Genomic DNA, 20,985 nt, shown 5'->3' with positions numbered 1-20,985 from the left:
CTAAAATACACCAATATTATGTGGTATGACCGGACAACCAGCGATTTATTGAAACGTGCTAGCAACATTTTCACATATTATTTTCTGAACTAGCAAACCAATCAATTTTTTGAGAAATTCCAAAAGCAGGGAAAGTCATGGGAAAGTCTCAAAGCTGTGGCTGAAAATAAATAGCAAGGGCTGCACTACAAGCACCAATTAAAAATATTTATTTCTTTTCTAGTTTCTGAATACCAGCACTTCCTCCCTGTAACTGCAGATACTGTATGATCCTAAGTCTATTGGTGTTTCACAATCACAGAACATAATTTCCCATCCTTCTTTCCTTCAAATAAAATGTTACAAAAAAGAATTATATAACTGATAATGGTCATAATTACTACATATTTACAATTTTTTAAAAAGTAAAACCATGGTGTTATGACTTTGCCTAAGATTGATATTCAATCCATGCCACCCCCTTAATTAAACATTTTATAGAGAGAGAACTGCCAGAACCGCTAAATTTGCTTTTACAGTCTTATCTTCCCAATAAAGAATTCTTTTTGTTTCCTCTAACAGTGAATGTGAGAAACCTGAATTATCTTCCTCACCTCTGACTTGTACTTAAAGGGCTATTGGTGACCTGTCTGCCTGCCCCAGACTTATGACAGTTCTTCAGATTTTAAAGAATTTTGCACAATACATTGAAAAGTCTAGTTTGATATACACACATACATACAAAGTGATAACCCTATTAAGATAAAACATTTCAGTCTCTCCCCACCTAAATGCCATGCATATTATAAAAAGAACAGCTCAAAATGCTTTGGAACTACCAGATTTCAGGAGAAACAAAATTTTTTTAAAAAAAAAGACTTAAGCCTTTTTCTTAGTAGTTCTGAAGATTGGCAAACCATCCAAGCAAGAATAATATAGCACTGCTGCCCAGACAATCAAAATATGGGTAAATCTCCAAAAAGATGCAGTTTGATGAATAGCACTTCTTCAGAAGGGCACTGAGAGCTTAACTTTAAAACACCCAGAAATACAAATTCAGTAAATCCCAAGAGCACAAAATTTCAGAAGATGAAACCAAATGCTTACTGTCTTCAGCCTCTGGTTGGAATGTTAAAAAAGGAGGACTATATTCAGTTTTTACCAAGTTAAATATGAAAACTATGATGAACTGAGGCTTTTATTTCTACTTGATAATTAACACAAAACCATCCCAGTTGCTTCATTAGGAAATTAAATGGGGGGAAAAAAAAAAGAGTAAGAAATGGCATACGGAATCTAAATTATCCCATCCAGTTTACAAAAACTAAGAATCTGACCTATTCCAGTTCTGTCCTTGGGGAGAAAAATCTGTATGAGAAATTCATTGTGTATCAACTCAATTGCTTTTCAATGTTAAAGTCACTGCCATCCTTAGACATTCCTATGAAATTATTTGCCCTAAGATGGTTTCAATTATCTGAGAATCACCTGGCTGGGGAGGGAGAGACGGGGGGAAGGCATGAATATTGCTTCTGTATATTAGCTTATCATGAAGCGAGTTCTGAATTCTTTATCCGAGCAAGGATATCTAAATCCTTTTACAATCTCTTGCCTTAAAGTGTAGTTTGTATAAACCTGACTTAAGAGCATATGTAGTTCTGTTACACTTTAAGACACAATGAAATACCTTTTGCTAATGCAGCTGGTCACTATTTAATAATGGTATTACAGTGCCACACAATATCAATAAATTAATTCTATTGTGTCACTAACAACATGAATGATGGCTCTATTAACTCAAATCAAGTTTGCCCAATTCAGAATAGAATTTGTAGACTTCTGAGCATTTGCAAGACTTCTGAAACTGTTTCAGAGCTCATTATGCATCTCACAACAGCTCATGTAGTAAAAGAGAAATATCAAAGGCAATAATAGCAACTTCCCGAATGATTCACCGCATTTTTTCAAATAAAGTCCCCCTCTGCTATTACTGATCATGTTAATGTGCTTTTAGACACCTCCAAATTTTTCCTATCTGAGCTCACCTACCACCAACTGGGGAAAAATAAAAAAAAGCCTCACAGAAGCGTTGTTTATAGTATTGTCTTCCAGGTGCCTTATGTAAGAAAGCTGCTACCACAGCAACTGAGCTTCCTTAAAGCAAAGCAGATTTCCTTGTTGAGAAAACAAGCTTAATGGGTCCATATTTTTCAGCCATTACAGGTGACGTATTATGACAACCAACAGAATGTATCGCATTTTTGGAGCATATAGCTGTAAAGGACATTTGTACTGAAAAGATGGTGAATCCTACATTTGAATACATCTGTGAAGTCCACTGACACCCTTGATTAAAACAGATCACATCTACGTTCTTTTCCCTGACAAATGCCATAATCAACATCCTCTTGTTTTTTCACTTCAAATTTAGGGAGGGTTCTTTCTTATCAGTCATAGACTGGGAGCAACAACCACATCCAAGTGCTGTCTCAATTGCAAGGATCCATTAACAGTCCACTCAGCAGTGGATTCCGTTCTTCAACTCTTCCATATTTAACAGCTTTATTTAGCTTGCATTCATTTCCACTTATTTATGGCAACTATTGTTATCATGTTTTTCCTTCAGACAGAGTAAGAAAGCTTTTGAAATAGACAACTTTCAAATTGACACAGGAATAAATGGGAAATTAGGGAAGAGTTCTTAGATTCTGCACTCATGCTTTCTGCAGAAAAAAGGAGTTCCTACAAAACTTTGCCTTACATGCCATATCTGCATGGTAATGGCCATACAGATCACATGATTTAGTTCCTTTATTAGAATAAGGGATATAATTTCTAAGAAGGCTGGAGTTCGTCCTTACTTATATTTGACACAAAACATACTTTGCAAATTGTCTACAAAACTGTAACTTGCTTGCATCAGTTTACATAAAAAAGTTTTCTCTTATGTAATTAGCTTAGTGGTGACCACAGTCAGGGTCGTCTCAGATTTGATTACTATCACTAAATTCTTCAAATGTAAGTTAAAATAATACATGCATATGAGGCAGATCCAATGATTATGAAGAATTTTTCTACACATAAAGGTGCTTTTTAAGGTAACACCAGGTTTTTTGGAGGTGGCTCTGCCGTGGAAACACATAACAATGCCTTAGATAAACTACAGGCAGGAAATTGGAGCTCCTAGAGGAGAGAACTAGTTCCTCTAAGCACACAGGTTTGCAGGTTCCTGGGAGACACTATGCTTACAAACCTGTCTATGACTGTTGCTTCTTTGGAGGGGATGTGGAGGAGGCAAATCACACTCCTTAGCTCAGTTCAGTATCTTTAGATAAATGCTTTGGGTTTATTGCTCTGGACAGTGTTGGAAATGTTATGCAGAGCAAAAAGTTTTTTACTGCAGTCATGGAAAGTAGATAGTAAACATGAAAAAATTTATTCTTTACATTATATCTGACACACACCATGGTTCTTCCTATCAGGCAATGATTGAGAATTCTTAACTGTCTTCAAGTTTTGGATTGAGAAACCAGCTCAAGCAGTGAACCCCAATTTCTCGGTGCTGCCCCTAAAGCAGAACTCTAAAGTGCACAGCGGGGCGGGTAGAGACACAACCACCTCCATTCCCTTCTATTTCCCTTTGTTAAAGGCAGAATCCTCCTTTCTTACCTTCTCCCTTAAAAAGTCAATTTCCTAGTTCTTTTACCCAACAGGAATATATTTCCAGGATTGGAGCTAGACATTTCCAATTCTTTGGAACCTTTTTTCATACCAAATGGCTTCAACACTTCACATTCCCATCCTCCCTTTTATGTGGATATAGGCTTTGCAATGTAATATAATGCCAAGCATGTGTTAGCACCAGTTTAAAGTTAAAGTAAATGAAAAATCCAGGGATCATTTGGTAAGGAAAGATCAAGCAGCTGAAATATAGTTACCATTACAACTTATTATACATCTTAATTAGTTTTCACTGTACATACAGCTCTTCAAACGCACACTTTTAGCTCTCTGTAAAAAACACATCAGATGCCAATACCCGAGTACTTGCACTTAGAACTTTCTATCAACCCATCTCCTACCAGTTGTCAGTATGATACATTATTTGGACTCAGTTCTACCTAAAGAGAAGTTGTGATTTCCAAAAACTGATTGCAGCCGTCTGATCCTATGCTACCTAGTTCCAGCAGAAGCTAGGTAACGAGCTGACTTCACATCTAGCAGTGCAATGAAATTTTCCTATTGTGGGTTCTAACAGACGGGGCGACAAATGAAAACTTAATTTCAACTGCCTGTGCTATAAGGAGTATCACCATCTTTACGACAGCAATATTTGATGCAGGAACCAGCTCCTGAGCTGCTCAGTTTTCAATGTGAAGTATTTACTTAGCTAGTGTGACGCACTAGCTGAAAATGGCAATTGCTCCCAAGCCGATTCATGAGCAGACAAAAAGTCTGGCAGGCTGGAGGTGGTAACAACCTACTAAATGTCTTGAACCTACGCAGTGAAGAATCACACAGGATAAATCTGTCATGTGTATGTTTCCTTTACCCTGTGCAATCTTTCTTCTTCCTCTTCCTCTTATACCAGGAGCTGAAGCAGAGATTATCGTAAGAGGAAGACTACCTACATTAGCCAGCTAATGCTCTGGCAGACAATTTCCCCAGCCAGCAGAATATTGGTTTACTTATCTCTGTAAGTAAAAATTTTACAGTCCTCCTGCATTATGGGAACTCCTGTGCTCTTAGCAGACTGAGGAACCCAGACCTTTCTTTTTAATGGTGTTGTACCTATCATATTTAGTATTTATAATGATAAAACCATACATTAAAGAGTTGCATCGATTCAGTAGTAGACTTATTTCAGTAATAGACTTATTTTCAACTAGTGATGAGAAGCAAAAGGTCTCAAGCAAGCTAATGTACATAAATAACATGCTTTCCTTCTTTTCTTTAATTTTTCATAACTCAGCAGAGAATTTAGTCCATAGCTCAGAAGGAATTAGAAACTTAAGTTTCTGTTTTAATTTTGGTTTGCTTTTGTTTTCACCAGGAAACAAATTTTACTGGACCAAACCATCTGTCCTTCCACTGTAACAGCTTTTGATTTCAAATAAATAGGACAACTCTCAAAGACTTCCAGTTCCAAAAAGTTTCATGAAAATAGGTGATTAAAGACAGAACCCAAATCAGTACCTTGACACAAATGCAGAGACTTAAAATTCAAGCAAAATCGTTCACATCCATCTTAAGAGACACCAACCAGTTGGTCAATCAATTTTAGATGGCAACTAAGCACCTGCCTCATCCCCAAACTATGACTACGTGCTGGTCAGAAAGGGAGTGTGCAGTATGAAGCTGAAAATACTAAGGAATTTGGAGGACATAAGGGAAGCAGTACACAAAACCACAGGAAAGTAGTAAGTTTTACCAGTTATAGAATATTTTGATTTTTTCAAAGATAATCTCAAATCTCAGTGGAAAAATTATTCCTCTTTTTTTAAAAGGACCTTTACAGCCCACTCCCCTGAGCACCTATCAGTTCTATAGAAAATAAAGGAACTCTTGTATCAGAATATAGAACAGCTATACAGCACACCAGAATTTCTAAATTGAATTGTTCCATGATTGTTTGGATATGGTATCTGTGTTCTGCACACCACAGGAAAAAAGAAAAGAAACCAATATACCCTTACAAAGTATTGTATTATGAAAATTAAAGCCTTTTCATATCTCAACTAGTTATCAACCTGTTCCTTCAGGCAGGATATTAATAAATTGTGTATTCTTTTTATTTTTCACCCCAAAACCCCAAGCACCAGGTCACAAAGAATCTTCCTCCCACAGAAATACACAATTTTCTTAAGTTTTTTATTTAATTTCATTATTGCAAGAATATTCCATAGAGATGTTACAAAATAATATCACACCACATGAAATTCATATCTCCATTCTACTTGTGGCACCTTCTAAAATTCATAATGCTCTTTTTTAATCTTTTACATTAACTCACTACCTGCCGTTTTCATTTTCAGCTTGTACTATCACACGTGAGACACCAGCTGTCTGTCTCTATAACGCTGATTTCCTTAATTTCTTCTTTGTCAATAATACAATCAAACTTGCAAGGATCACATTCAGTGGATGCTGAGAGCACTACATATCTACATTATGAGATTGTGCCTTAAATGATCTTTGTCTAAGTCCTTGAAGAGGTTATGGCAGACAAACATAATAGTTAGTCTTACACTGGTAGGTATAAGACAGCTATGCGTTACTTAAAACTTTTGAAACCTAACAATGTAATAGTTATTTTAATATCTTTATTCAAAAATAATGTCTGCACAAACTCGCAAACCTAACTCCCTTGTCTTCCCTATAAAGTCATCACTAATTCAGAAATGGAGCCTCAAATGACTAATATCATAATTCTTTCAAGACATGCAGATTCCTGCTTATAAAACCAATAAAACAAATGGCTCTTGGCTTAGTCTCTCCAGCAAATAACCGTTTCCATGTAGGACATTTTGACATAAAAATCTAAGCCCACTTCTGTCTATCCTGGGATTTAAGAGAAAAAAAAAAAAAGATGAATTAGGCTCCAGACTTTGTTGACTTAGATGACATGAGGGAAAGAATTGAGGAGTACGTATACATTATTTAAGAATAAGGCTATATATGTTTTGCGTTGAGTGGCTCTACTATGATTATATAACTCCTTTAGTACAGAACTGAAAGTTCTAAAGAAAATATAGTCATCTTAGACTCTTTGCAGAACTCCATTTACTGAAACAAAGCTTTTTTCTTTGAAGTAGTTCATTTTTCAAAAAGCTAACAACTATCAAATGCTTAGCTCAGAATTCAGAAGCAAATCTTGCAAACCTCATCTGGTTTTAAAGTAAAGGAGGATAGATTTAGACTGGATTTAAGGAAGAAATTTTTTACAATAAGGGTGATGAAGCACTGGCCCAGGTTGCCCAGAGAGGTGGTAGATGCCCCATCCCTGGAAACATTCCAGGTCAGGTTGGACGGGGCTCTGAGCACCCTGATCGAGTTGAAGATGTCCCTGCTCAGTGCAGGGGGATTGGACTAGATGACCTCTAAAGGTCCCTTCCAACATAAACCATTCTGATTTCCAAAAACATAATGTAGTCTGACTGATGCAGATATAGTAAAGAAAAGCTGAAAACATAGTTTTACAATATTTATTCTTTATACATTTTCTTTGTCCTACAGTGTCAAGATGTACAAAATTTAATTTAATAGACATGGAAAGGCAGAAGTGAGCTGTAACAGGAAGGGACGGTCAGGTTTCCAAAAAATTACCCCAGTCCTCTCTTCCAACACTACTTCTGAATCATTATTTATTAATAAAAATATTTATTTTAGAAACAAAGAACATACAGTAACTAGTTTCCAACTCTATTTACAGGAGCTTCCTCCATTCTATTTGGCAGCTGAATTATATCACATACATCTCTACTGCTCCTTCTGTTATTTGTATTTGTACCATAATAGCTGAAATTATTTTAATTGCTGTAAGACACAAAATCATTGCAACATTATTCAAATAAATTGATTTACACAATAAAGATTTAAAATATCCCTTTGTTTATAATTTCTTCTTCATTCTATGTCCTTCTCAGAGTTCAGTACAACATTATTCCTTATTTCTAATATTTTATAGTCCCAGCTCTTGAATCTTCCCAAGAAGTGCTGAAGAGAAGAGAGGTGGCTGATCTCAAAATCCACTATTAAGATACCTGCCCGAGCTAAAACTGCACCTTGACAACTTATTCCATCATGTCAAACTCCTCGGTAAGCCAGTAACAATGAAAAATGGACAGAATTGAGCTTTGCTGTATCACACCCCATTTCTCTGTCGAGTCTTTTTCCTCCCTTCATATAGATTAGAACAAATATTTCTAGCAACTGTTCCAAGAAGCAGCTGACCCAGTGCAATGCTCTACCGAGACAGACACTGCTTTTGGTCCTGGCAGAGCACAGTCTTCCCAGGCAAGACAGCCCGCACAAAGGTTCCCACTAATACAGCTGAACTACTTCCAGATTTAACGTTCACTGTGGCATTTACATGACATCCTTTGAGGTTATCACCAAATGTTTCTTATTCTTTCTTTTAGCACTTGCTATTTTTACTTCTGCAGTAGAGAGGGAATGGGGCAGGTAAATAATATTCATTCTCAGCCACCCTTTTCCCTCTCCTCCTCCTCCTGTTTTTCCCTTGCACTTTCTGATACCTCATACACTCCGTTCCTCTCCCTGACTTCATGAAATCTAATCACAGACCTGGGAAGGAATAAGGGAAAATATGAAGAGTTAAGTGGAACCCACAGTGATTTGGTAAAGATTGGTTGAAAGAATTTGATAGGGAGGAACCACACTGCAAGTCACATAGCCATTTAATGCCTGACATTACTTCACTGTTTTCAGTGCCTTCTTCACATTAATTTCTGTCTTCATTAGACAAACAGTGTAGAAATTAATAAAAAGAACTCTGGTTTTAAGATTGCCCAGTTATAGACATTTCCTCCTAGGAACTTCTCATGCCTCAACATTAGTGTTGAGGTGTCCAGTACATCATGCATAGCTTTCATGCAAATGATGAGGAGAAAAAGTAACTTTCTGTCACTTCCCTGCTCCAAGAAATTATGTTGTAAGATAATGAATGGTGTGTTCACTCGAAGAGGCAACTTACGAAAGGCCTACTCTAAAATGTATTAATGTATAAAAGCCTCAGAGGACTATTATACAGATAGGAACTTATTAACACATGTTTTTCTTCCTCTATGATCATTCCCATAATCTGAATCTTTCCATGACAGCAAGGAGGGTAACAGTGTTATTAGTCTGGTACAGCAGTTATGAAGAGAATCTTTTGCTGAGCCTGTGCAGATTAGCCCCATGGGAGCACTGGAAGGCTCTCGAGTGCTTCTTGTGCCATGCCTGAATAGTTACGTAGCTCCTGCTCCATGTCACAGGGTGCCTCCACGCTAAGCTTGAGCACGCATGCTGAACTAGTCATGGTCTTGTGTTTTCCCGAAACAGGTTAGGTAAAGGATAAAAGGGAAAAATAAGCCAGGATTATCTTAAGGTTCAAATTCCATCTTGTAACACATCATGTATAGTACCATAGGACCTACAAGTGCAGAAAACACTTCTTTATCACATTCATCACTGTGCAATGTACTGTTAGGGACTGAGACAGAACATTACTGAGAAAAGACAGCATAAGGTAAATGCCAGCAACAAAACGCTTCTCAGCAGGACAAAACAACCACTGAACAGTACATTTAACAAAATGACATAGACCATTACCCAGCAGCATCTGGCTTTCAACAGTTTTAGTCAGGTTTGGGAGAGGGATCTTTTTAGACCAGTTAACATATTTTAGCCAATTATTATTATATGCTTAATATGGAACACTATGAATTGAAACCGCTCCTTGGAACTTTTTTGTAGTATTTAATTATTGTTCATATAATCCACTGCTATTTAATACTGTGCTCATAAAACATGTCCAAGTTGTCCTTGGGTTTTGCTTTAATCTGTGTTACTCAAAGCAGAGAATGTATCAAGGAACTACTGAAGATAAATTGTATCTTCCTGCTCTTTAAATAAAAACAAAACCTGATAAATGTCACAACTTTCTGGAGTTGACCAAAGTGCTGCCAATCATTTAAATTTAACAGGTAGTCTCAATTTAATCCAAATTTTAATCTGAGTGCAATGTTCAGTAACTATTCTTGAACAGCATCCAGTATATAGACTCTTATTTGTAAACAAATGCACACAGTCACAGTGTTATTCAGGAGTAGTTACTGACACAATTTCTAAATCACCAGTGGCACTGGGGCAAATAAAGAAAACTGCACCATTTTTACATCAGTACTATCTGTGGACCACATCTGAGACTTTCTTCTTAAAGTAATATCAATGTTTGCAGATCAGGCTATAACAGCATTTAGCTGAAAAGGAGATTGAGAAGGATATATGAGCAATCCATCTTTAAGCAGTCTGGGGTCCAAATTGACTTTGGAGAGGACAAAAGATTTGCAGCCATCTTTTTTCTTACAACGGTGTAGCTTCACCATTGCTCCTTTGGTTCTTAAAATTATCCCACTTTTTTGCCCATCATAAAAAGCATTTAATGGCTACAGCTTCTGCTCTTTCAGTACCATAAAAACTATGTTCTCTTCCAAACACAGAAATAAAGAATCTGAATTTCTTTTGCCAACATCACAGGATGTAAGGTAGAATAGATGGAAGTGTTCTCTAGTCCTCCTGAGCAATCAAGATAATCCAGATAATATTGAAAGAAAGAACCACCATGCAATTCAAATGCAAAACCGCTCCTGAATTTTCATGAAGTCAAAAACAAAAGAACAAATATACAAGAAATGTATACCTTCTATCCCTGTATTTAACCCAAGTACAATAGACTTCAAAAGCTTTCAAAACGTATTTAATACTCTGCTTTGATATTTACCAACACATTTTTGTGCTGCACTCTGTGCAGGGATTGTTTTGTTGGTTTTGGGGGGTTTGTTTTGTTTTGGGGGTTTTTTGTTGGGATTTATTTTTCTTTAAGAATTCAACTTCTCAAAGTATATTTCCAGGACACCATCTGTCATCCTAAAGGGAAACCTGAAGTTAAAAACTCATTTGCTGGAAAATCCTCAGAACCTGAGGGCACTGAACAAAAGCAAGCAGCCCTTATCTGATTTTGTACATAAACACCAGAATAGAATAACATGTTCATTGTTTGATGTGAACAGGTTTGTAACTGTTTCCCTAGACAATATAACAATCTAAACATTTGCGTCCACAACTGCTTTTGCTGCATTTTTCTAACAGTCAGGCTGTACAGCAGCTGGTATATCTGCTGCTTTAGCAGGAGTCAATTTTGTTACTGACAGTAAAGAGTGTGAGTAACTCACAGAAAATTTTGGTGGATACTCTGTCTCCTTTGGATTTGAATATTTTTGTTAATGCTTAGACTAGGAGCTTTGTGACTCCTTTAACACCAAGCATATCAGAAAACAAAGCAAACAGTGCTACGTTACCTAGTTGCTCTAAAATCAGGACTTCCCAGCTTGGTACAGTGTAAGATTTCAAATTTCCAGGTTAAAAAATCTAGCAAGTTAGATCTAAAATACTGTAAATCTCCTTAATGTATGTTAAAAGAACATAATTTGGTTTGTGGGTTTTTTTGTTGTTGTGTTTTGGGTTTTTTACTTATTTCAAATAAATACAGGGAAGTTTAGACACTTGAAATCAAGGTCACACTGAACAAACCTGTGAGGGTTAGAGCTCTGTGAAAGCTCTTAATTTTGTTTAAATACCAACTAAAGAATGACCTAAAATCTAGTCACTGGGAAGGGCAGGAGAAAGGTGAGGATGGGGGGAAAGCAGTCATAGGGTAACTCTCCCTTTAACGTAAAAAGCCTTATTTATCAAAAATACAACAGTTCCATGGACAAAACAGAGTCTCCTCAGGACACCTTTTAACCCACTAGTTAGGATACTCTCAAAGAGGAAGCCCATGCTCCAAACCAAGCACCAACTTGGGCAAAAAGGAGTTTTCTCCTTCATTTATCTTTGCTGAGTCCAGACCACCAGACTCAGGGGACTGGCTGTTAATTTGAATAAACCTCTGGGCTGCAAGTCAGTGTGACCTGTATACTGAGTGGAAGAACACAGATGTTTTAGATAAAGTTTTATCTAAACACCACCTTCTCATGTATAGTTTTTCAGCTGTGTTTCTCCCTAGCTTTATCAGCCCAGCTTGCATGCTTACACTATCTTCTTTGTAAAACAAATGCAATTCAGTTACTTATAACTTGAAGTCCACATAAATAAAAGACCAGAAAACTCAGGCCTGTGATAATACATAATGGTTGATTTTATGTTTTTAAAGAATTATGACCTCAAATTAATTTTTAAAGGTTAAACTGTTTAAGAGCAAAGACTACCGGCTTCTTTTTTTCTTTTATTTTCCTTTCTTTATATGAAATTTAATAATACCTCGAAGAGCAGTTGTGGTTAACATTCATTTAAAAACAGGAGTGATGACAACTGCCCAAGAGCTAGCCATAGTACTGATGATGTTAGGAATGCAAGTGTCCTTCGGATTTTGTCCCTCAAGGTTATCTATTTCTGTACCGCAGCTGACACCTTCAGTTTCCATTATCACCATGTAAATAGACAGGTAAACTGAACCCTGTATGAAGTTAGGTTTACATTCAAAAAGAATCATTTATTCTTTGTCTCAAGAAAAAACAGATGGTAGTACTATTTACTTCAGCTATCACTAGGACAATGGGAAACAAAATGGTAGCTAAAATAACCCTTTGACAACACACTCAAAAAGCAATAAACAGTAGACTATGAATCTCATAAATATACCAAATTTGCATCCTGCTAAATGTATTTGCCTGATGATTAGAATTTAATTGTGGGGAGACTCTAATTACCCTGCTTTGCAGTAATCAAGTCTTATCTACACCATTAATTCAATAACTGGCTTTCTTTCTCCAGCCATTTATTCCCCTGCCCCTGTTCCCTTATAACAGCTTACATCATCCCTAGCAGCTTTTGTTCTCCTTCTCACACACATTTTTCTCTTTTTGATCTTTTCCATCTCCAGACAAGGCTCCTCTAACCAAAGAGTGTTTCCTCATCAACTTCCATTCTACAATTTAATTCTACATTTACCCCAAATACCTGTATCCTAGTAGCGTCCCCATCATGTAAAATTTAGTTTCAGAAGCCTATACACACACACTACTGCCCAAGTTTCCATATTCTTCATCCCACTCCCAGCTACACACATATCTTTGTTCAAGGTTTCCCAGAAGTATATATGGTCAAAATATGTTCCAAGCAAACAAAAATAAAATGGACAACGAGCCAGGGTTTGAACCGCTGAGAACAGCAGCATAGTTGCAGAAAAATTTGTTCATGTGCTTTTTGTTTCACAGTTTAGAACAGACTACACTAGAGACTGATATTTTAATTTGAACAATTTCATTCTAATAAAGTAGTACTAGATCTTCAATGCACATGAATCCATGCACGGGGGGTGGTGGGGGTTGAGCGGGAACCCAGATCAAAACCACCCACTGTAACTAGTCAACTTCATGTTAATAGAGTGAATACATTTCCAAAGACCTTACCTGCAAGAGTTATATCTTCTCCTCTTCAGGTGACTATACAATATATATACAGAGCAAGTGGCAGAATAGGTACATTTCCTCTGTACTGTAAGGCACATAACGCTAGCGCTACCTACGCCTAGAATATGATATTTGCATTTGCATTCAAGACCTCACCTGAAAAGTTTAACTTGTTTCATGATATATTTAAGTCAGACTTCAAGTTCTTTAGCTAATAAAAGGTTAAGTACATTGAAAATATAAAATAGCATTACATAAGCTCTCATTTTTAAAAAAGCATGAATTATTCTACAACCTTCCAAGCAACGCTATGATACACATTTGTCGTTACTTCCTTTCTTACATCCTTCACAATACTACAAGCTGCATAAATGTTTGTTTCTGACTTTTAAGTTCTAACCAGGTAATAGTGTCAGATCATACAACTTAATGAACTGCAGCCCTTCACTACTCTCTTCAACATGTTCATATATTTTACAAATATCTTATTACTGAAACACAAGGGACATATCCTTCTCTCTTTGAAGTTAGCTGCAAGGCAGGAAACTTTGTTAAAATGAATCCATTTCAAAAATAGCAGTTAAAAGTACTTTATTTTACAGTAATTCTTCTCAGAGAGAACTATTTGTAGCATGGAAACGTGCAAAGCTTTTTTTTTTTCTTCACATTTTCATAGAATCATAGAATTGTTAAGGTTGGAAAAGATCATCGAGTCCAACCGCTAACCTATCACTGCCAAGTCCACCACTAAACCATACCCTCAAGCACCACGTCTACCCTTCTTTTAAATACCTCCAGGGATGGTGACTCCACCGCCTCCCTGGGCAGCCTGTTCCAGTGCCTGACCACTCTTTCAGTGAAGACGTTTTTCCTAATATCCAATCTAAACCTCCCCTGATGCAGCTTGAGGCCGTTTCCTCTCGTTCTATCGCTAGTGACTTGGGAGAAGAGACCAACACCCACCTCGCTACAACCTCCTTTCAGGTAGTTGTAGAGAGCGATAAGGTCTCCCCTCAGCCTCCTCTTCTCCAGACTAAACCCCCCCAGCTCCCTCAGCCGCTCCTCACAAGGCTTGTTCTCCAGACCCTTCACCAGCTTCGTTGCCCTTCTCTGGACACGCTCCAGCACCTCAATGTCCTTCTTGTAGTGAGGGGCCCAAAACTGCACACAGTACTCGAGGTGTGGCCTCACCAGTGCCGAGTACAGGGGCACGATCACCTCCCTGCTCCTGCTGGCCATGTTAATCTATTTTTCTTTCAGTTTTGAAGATTTGCCAACTGAAGCAGACCACTGGGTCCTTAAGATGAGCAACAAAGGTATTTCCTTTTGCCAGTATGTTCAGACACTGGGGCAGAATAATAAAGCTTGAACACAGACATTTAATTACTTTAAATCATCTCTCAAAAATACTCCTTCCCATAACTTCCTGAAATGAACTCTTACTCCTCTTTATAAAAAGAGAGGTGATACTTTCCCATAAGGAAAATGCTGAGTTACAGTCCAGATAATTATTACGGAATACCAGAAAAGATGAGGCCTTCTCTAACAGTTGCTGTATTATATTTATAACCAGTTCTATCCCTTTTTACCAACTTTATAACAGATTACTATCTACACAATGTGTAAAAATAAGACTTAGAAACTCTGCATTCACTTTGAAGGGAAGGGATTGAAGGGCGCTACAACTAAAATATTTGGGAAATGCACTGGAGATCTATTATTTCATTGTTTTTAGAAAAAAGTTCTGATATCATTGTAGGAAGAAATTATATAGTTCTGCAGAGAGAATTAGAGGGAAAAGGCTATTTCAGCTGCAATGTGGGAAAAGAAGCTTACGTTTTAAAAAAAGCAAAAAAAAAAAAAAAAGAAGTACAAGGCAAACCAGGAAGAATAAGGAAGAAATTTGATACTAGTTTTTACAAACAAAAACCATATGCTTCTACGTTTATAGCAATTTATTCCCAACTTTAAAAACTGGTGGAACTCCTCTGCTCTTCAACTCCATGCCATCCTCTGTACTGAAAGCTTGGGTCAGATGGAATGGATAACTCAAAGAACACATCATTGGCTAGGTCCCTGAGTCAATAAATGAGGAAAACCTAACTGATAAATAAGAGCAGAAACAGACACTTCATGTGAATCAGTTGTGTCTTTCAGATGTATAAAAGTCAGCGCATCCTGTAGCAGTAGTTCATATGCAAACTGCTGCTTAGTGACTTCAAAAGCTGAAGCTCTGTAACTGTTCTGCACTTCTCTTGAAAAAGGGTGTTTGATGGATACAAAACAGTCGGAATAAAGACGACATTAATACCTACAGAAGCAATTTCTTAGATTCCCTCATATATTGTGATTTATCCACCAAAAGTATCTCCTTCAAGTCTTCTTTTTTTACTTTCAAAATCAGTCATATTGTCATCTGGCTGCTGCAAACCAAAGGAAGGTCATTTTAGATAATCTAATCCAAGGGTGAAAAATCATGATATTACAAATTCTACTGGGGAAAAAAAAAACCAACAGTGAAATGGGCTGAAAACTGCTTGCTCCTCAATTCTGTAAACAGAAAGTCCACATGTGACACTCCAAAATGCAATTAAAAATACAGTAAGCACTACAAGTGTTGAACAACCAAATTGCTCACTTGGGGTTCCTCTTCCTGTTCTTTAAATATTACTTTCTGAGAAGCTCTTTACATTAAACCTGCATTTTTCAAAACAGTATTTTGATAGGAGCAGCTACAGCTGAACGGACTCCCCAGTAGCATGTTTTTAATGGTGCTAAATCACCGTGGAGTCTGATATTAAGTTGGGCGGTACCAAGATATCAAGAATAGCGTGGCCAGCAGGAGCAGGGAGGTGATCGTGCCCCTGTACTCGGCACTGGTGAGGCCACACCTCGAGTACTGTGTGCAGTTTTGGGCCCCTCACTACAAGAAGGACATTGAGGTGCTGGAGCGTGTCCAGAGAAGGGCAACCAAGCTGGTGAACGGTCTGGAGAACAAGCCTTGTGAGGAGTGGCTGAGGGAGCTGGGGGGGTTTAGTCTGGAGAAGAGGAGGCTGAGGGGAGACCGTATCGCTCTCTACAACTACCTGAAAGGAGGTTGTAGCGAGGTGGGTGTTGGTCTCTTCTCCCAAGTCACTAGCGATAGAATGAGAGGAAATGGCTTCAAGCTGCATCAGGGGAGGTTTAGATTGGATATTAGGAAAAACGTCTTCACTGAAAGAGTGGTCAGGCACTGGAACAGGCTGCCCAGAGAGGTGGTGGAGTCACCATCCCTGGAGGTATTTAAAGGATGTGTAGAAGCGGCACTTCAGGGCATGGTTTAGGAGGCAGGGTGGTGTTGGGTTGCTGGTTGGACTTGATGATCCTAGAGGTCTTTTCCAACCTTAATCTCACTCAAGATGAACCACTGCATAACCTTCCCCAGTACTGAGGTCAGGCTGACAGGCCTGTAGTTCCTGGATCCTCTTTCTGGCCCTTTTTGTAGATGGGTGTCACATCAGCAAGCTTCCAGTTGTCTGGGACCTTGCCTATTAACTGGGACTGCTGATAAATGACGGAGAGTGGCTTGACAAGCTCCCCTGCCAGTTCCCTCAGTACTCTCAGGTGGATCCCATCTTTGCGTAGTTCCATACAGACTGCCACTAAACTCTGCTTTTTGCTGTTAAGTACACCTTTCATTTAAGCCTTATATAATAATTACAGACATAACAGACTGCAATTTAAGGTTTAAGGGTCAAACAAAGATTGGTTTCAACTCCTATAGAAAATAATGATGCTTTTCTATTTCATTTCCTAACACAGATTTAAAAGAAAACAGTGAGGTTTTGGGTGGTTACAGAAATATCCCTTCCAACATAAGGAACAGTCTGAAATTAAGAATGAAGTTCCTTTCTTTAAAAATCCAGAAGTAGGTAATGAAGGTAGGTGACCATCTTTACTGCTGCTTCTCTACTGTGAATGAAAGATAATAGGCTGTGCAGGCAGAGAGCATTAAGAGCCTTAAAAATGAAAATAAGTAGCTTCTTTGATGCACTTTGGAAGGGTAACATAATCAAAACGAATCACATGAGTCTGTAGTAGTACCCTGAATTTTGGTGTTTGTCAAGGCAGAAACCTTGTATTCATCAAACCAGAAAAAGGATACTGTAACAGTCAGGTCAGGGGATGGTGAGCCTACACATGAACTTCAAGTTTGTGAATAAAATAACCTCCACAGTAATTTGTAGGAAGCCTATATCCCCAAGTGTGCCTTGGAATGAAGACATACAAGGAGGGATCCGAAAGTGTACCCTGATGATGATGTCAAGGAATATTCTACTAGCTATACAAAACTGATTATGCCGGAGCTTTTGAAAAAACTAAATTTCATACAAACTCAGTACAGCCTTGTTTGAATCAGGAATCTAAATTCTTCAAATATTCTATCTGTCACGAGGCAGACTGTGGTTGGATGGGTTGGATGAGTGGACAGTGAGGCGGACAGAGAACTGGCTCAACAACAGAACTCAGAAGACTGTGATCAATGGGGCAGAGGCTGGATGGAGGCCTGTCACTAGTGGTGTTCCCCAGGGGTCTGTGCTAGGTCCAGTCCTGTTCAATATATTCATCAATGACCTGGACAGTGGGTTAGAGTGTAACCTCAGCAAGTTCACTGGTGATACCAAGCTGGGAGGAGCGGCTGATACACCAGAAGGCCGTGCTGCCATCCAGCAGGACCTGGACAGGCTGGAGAGCTGGGCCCAGGGGAACCTCATGAAATTCAACAAGAGCAAGTGCAAGGTCCTGCACCTGGGGAGGAACAACCCCCCGCACCAGCACAGGCTGGGGGCTGAACTACCGGAAAGCAGGTCCACTGAGAAGGACCTGGGAGTGCTGGTGGACAAGCAGCTGACCATGAGCCAACCCTGTGCCCTTGTGGCCAAGAAGGCCAACGGTATCCTGGGCTGCATTAAAAGCAGTGTGGCCAGCAGGTCGAGGGAGGTTATCCTCCCCCTCTGCTCTGCCCTAGAGAGACCACATTTGGTGTACTGTGTCCAGTTTTGGGCCCCCCTGTTTAAGAAGGACGTGGAACTGCTTGAGCAAGTCCAGCGGAGAGCTACAGAGATGATCAGGGGACTGGAGCATCTCCCTTATGAAGAAAGGCTGAGAGACCTAGATTTGTTCAGCCTGGAGAAGAGAAGACTGAAGGGGGACTTCATAAATACCTATAAATACCTAAAGGGCAGGTGTCAGGATGTTGAGACTAGGCTCTCTTCATTAGTGCCCAACGACAGGACAAGGAGCAATGCCCACAAGTTGGAACAGAGGAAGTTCCAGCTAAACATGAGAAAAAACTTCTTAACTGTGAGGGTGACAGAGCCGTGGCACAGGCTGCCCGGAGAGGTTGTGGAGTCTCCTTCCCTGGAGACATTCAAAACCTGCCTGGACGCGGTCCTGTGCCCCCTGCTCTGGGGGTGCCTGCTCAAGCAGGGGGGTTGGACAAGATGATCTCCAGAGGTCCCTTCTAACCCCTGCTGTTCTGTGATTCTGTGAGGCATAATTCAATCTAGAGCTGAACAGCCTGACTTTGTTTTCTGTCCATCCTTCAGAATGCTTTCAGGTTTCATTGTGGTGCAAAGAAAAGAAACTGAGAGCAAAGAATATTTCACTTAGTTGCATTGTACTATTCCAGTGGGTACCAAAACTGCAAGGAGAAGAGAAATTAGTGTGACTGGGAGTGAAGCAATATGAGGAGGTGGATGTAGGAGGGAAACCAGAGAGGAGAAACAAAAGGAAAGATTCAGACTGGAATAAGCACAGGCTTAACAGAAATGCAGAAGGGTCCAAATGGATGGTTTAACATATCAGTAGCCATCAGCACATCCTTCAGTCAAATACAGGAATAAAACCATGAATTTTCAAGTTTTATGATTTCTCTTCTTAAAACAGATCTGAAACAAGAACACCTTATCACACTGCAGTCGTATGAAACTGCTGTGTTCCTCTGTCTTGGTACAACGTACTGGAATTAACTAAGAGTCTAATGTTGAGTTCCTTAATGGTTTGATAAATTTCTCATTTCCTCTTTGCTTCTCGACCTGTTTTCAGAAAATAAAGCAATCTTCCTCACCATAAGGACCTCTTTTCAACTTATTGTTTGAACTTCAATCAAGTGAATACTACCTACATTGGCAAGAAGATCTATACTGTAAAACTGACAATAATTCATTCATGTAATTGCCTTTTAGTTTCAGCCCCCCGCCAGTCTAAGTTGCATTTTGTCAAAGGACCACACAACACCTTTCTTCTCTACCAATCTTGAAGCGAACTCAATTCTTTATCTCCACCTGTTGGAATGTATATGCTAGCCAGTGGTGCTGGCCAATGATTTCTGGAGGGAAATCATTGTCAAACTTTTCTGTTTTCAAAAGTATCCACATAAGCCTCTTCCATCCTTCTGAGTTGAACAAACAGATCTATGGCCACCAGGAATTCCTTAATCTTGGGGGAAATACAAAGCTGCCAAAGGATAAAACCTGATGCTATAATTTCCAAAACTTCTGATTCTTTTAGAAAACATTGTGGAAATTCAAGGACTCAGGGATGATATGTAAAATCTCAATGGGAGGGGATTCTTTCTGCAGTAGTCAGTAACATAGAACATTAGGCTTATCATAAAAATCTAATACTCAACCTTAACTAAGGAACAGGTTCTTACCAACAGAGTACTATGTATTTTTGGAGAACATGCTTTTACATTGCTCCAGGTTATTTGAAGTATCTGCGGAAGAAATCTAATGAAGTTTAGAAGAAGGATAGCATGTTTAATGAAAATCCGAATAAATTTTATTAGTAAGCAAGGCCAACAGTATGGTTCCTATCTATACAAGAGCCACTTCTGACTATTAAGTACAAATAAAACTACTGCCTTCTGTTTCCCCTCACTTCCACTCTACTAATATGGATTACACTGTCAGAAAATTCTCAACAGATTAAAAGGAAGAATTACTTCAGTTACATTGTAGGGCACTGCAATGAAAAACAAAAGGCAAGAGCCAAGTTGTTACAAAAGAAAGAATAGCAGAAATAGTAAGTTTTCTGTTGTTATTACCTGTTTTTTTCTGAAAATAGTACTATTGGTGTGTAAATATACAGAAATCACAGAATCTTGGGAATTATTTTCTCTTTGAAATTACAGGTCAGTTAGAAAAACATTATAAGCAGCCAAACATACAGAAAACGACAAGAACACTGAGAAATAAACAAAAAATTAAAAACTACTTAAAATGTTTAGCTCACCTTTCCAACAGCAGCAGCCACTCTGTTGGTCTCCCCTGCTCTTTGCTTTCATTGCAGTGTCCAGCATTATGGCTGAAGGAATAGAGTACAGCAGAACCCCGCTAATTTACCTTACTAATTTACATACCTCATAATTTGCACACAAAAATTTGCCACTTTCCCAACTTCTTAGTCAAAATAAAATTGAAAATCCTGTAGAGATGGCTTCTACAACTCAAATCGCACCACATTAATAAATATGCTACATAATATTGACTAGTACGTTATTTAGTATTACATCAAAATGTAAACTAAACTAGTTTAATAAAGAAATTAAGTTTCTTTAAAACATCACCATGTACTAAGGCACTGACTTGATGAGTTTCAATCTTTGAAATTAACAAAAGGACTGCCTGCCAGTGAATTAGGGAGACTCTACTCTACTTAAAATTATAATGTCCTCATTGATATGCTTTTATCTACAATTTTCTTCAGACTGCTTCGCATGGGAATTCAGTCACTACACTTAACTATGTCCTGTTATATATTATAA

General features: G+C 38.4%; 1 protein-coding gene across 4 annotated transcripts in view; it reads right to left on the bottom strand.

Moving 5' to 3' along the window:
* TTBK2 (tau tubulin kinase 2) overlaps positions 1–20,985 on the bottom strand; it is a 104,313-nt gene that overhangs the window by 40,664 nt on the left and 42,664 nt on the right. Inside the window, exon 1 of one of the 4 annotated variants that reach the window (XM_064462427.1) lies at positions 20,454–20,525. The exons of the other annotated variants lie outside the window; for them this stretch is intronic. The gene's annotated coding sequence lies outside the window, so the exon portion shown is untranslated. Of the gene's footprint in view, positions 1–20,453; positions 20,526–20,985 lie in introns of those variants that run through there. 4 annotated transcript variants of the gene reach the window in all.

Source organism: Phalacrocorax carbo, chromosome 10, assembly GCF_963921805.1.
Source record: "Phalacrocorax carbo chromosome 10, bPhaCar2.1, whole genome shotgun sequence".
Lineage (NCBI taxonomy): Eukaryota > Metazoa > Chordata > Aves > Suliformes > Phalacrocoracidae > Phalacrocorax > Phalacrocorax carbo.
The sequence above is the reverse complement of the archived record's forward strand: the minus strand, read 5'-3'. Positions and strand labels throughout refer to the sequence as shown.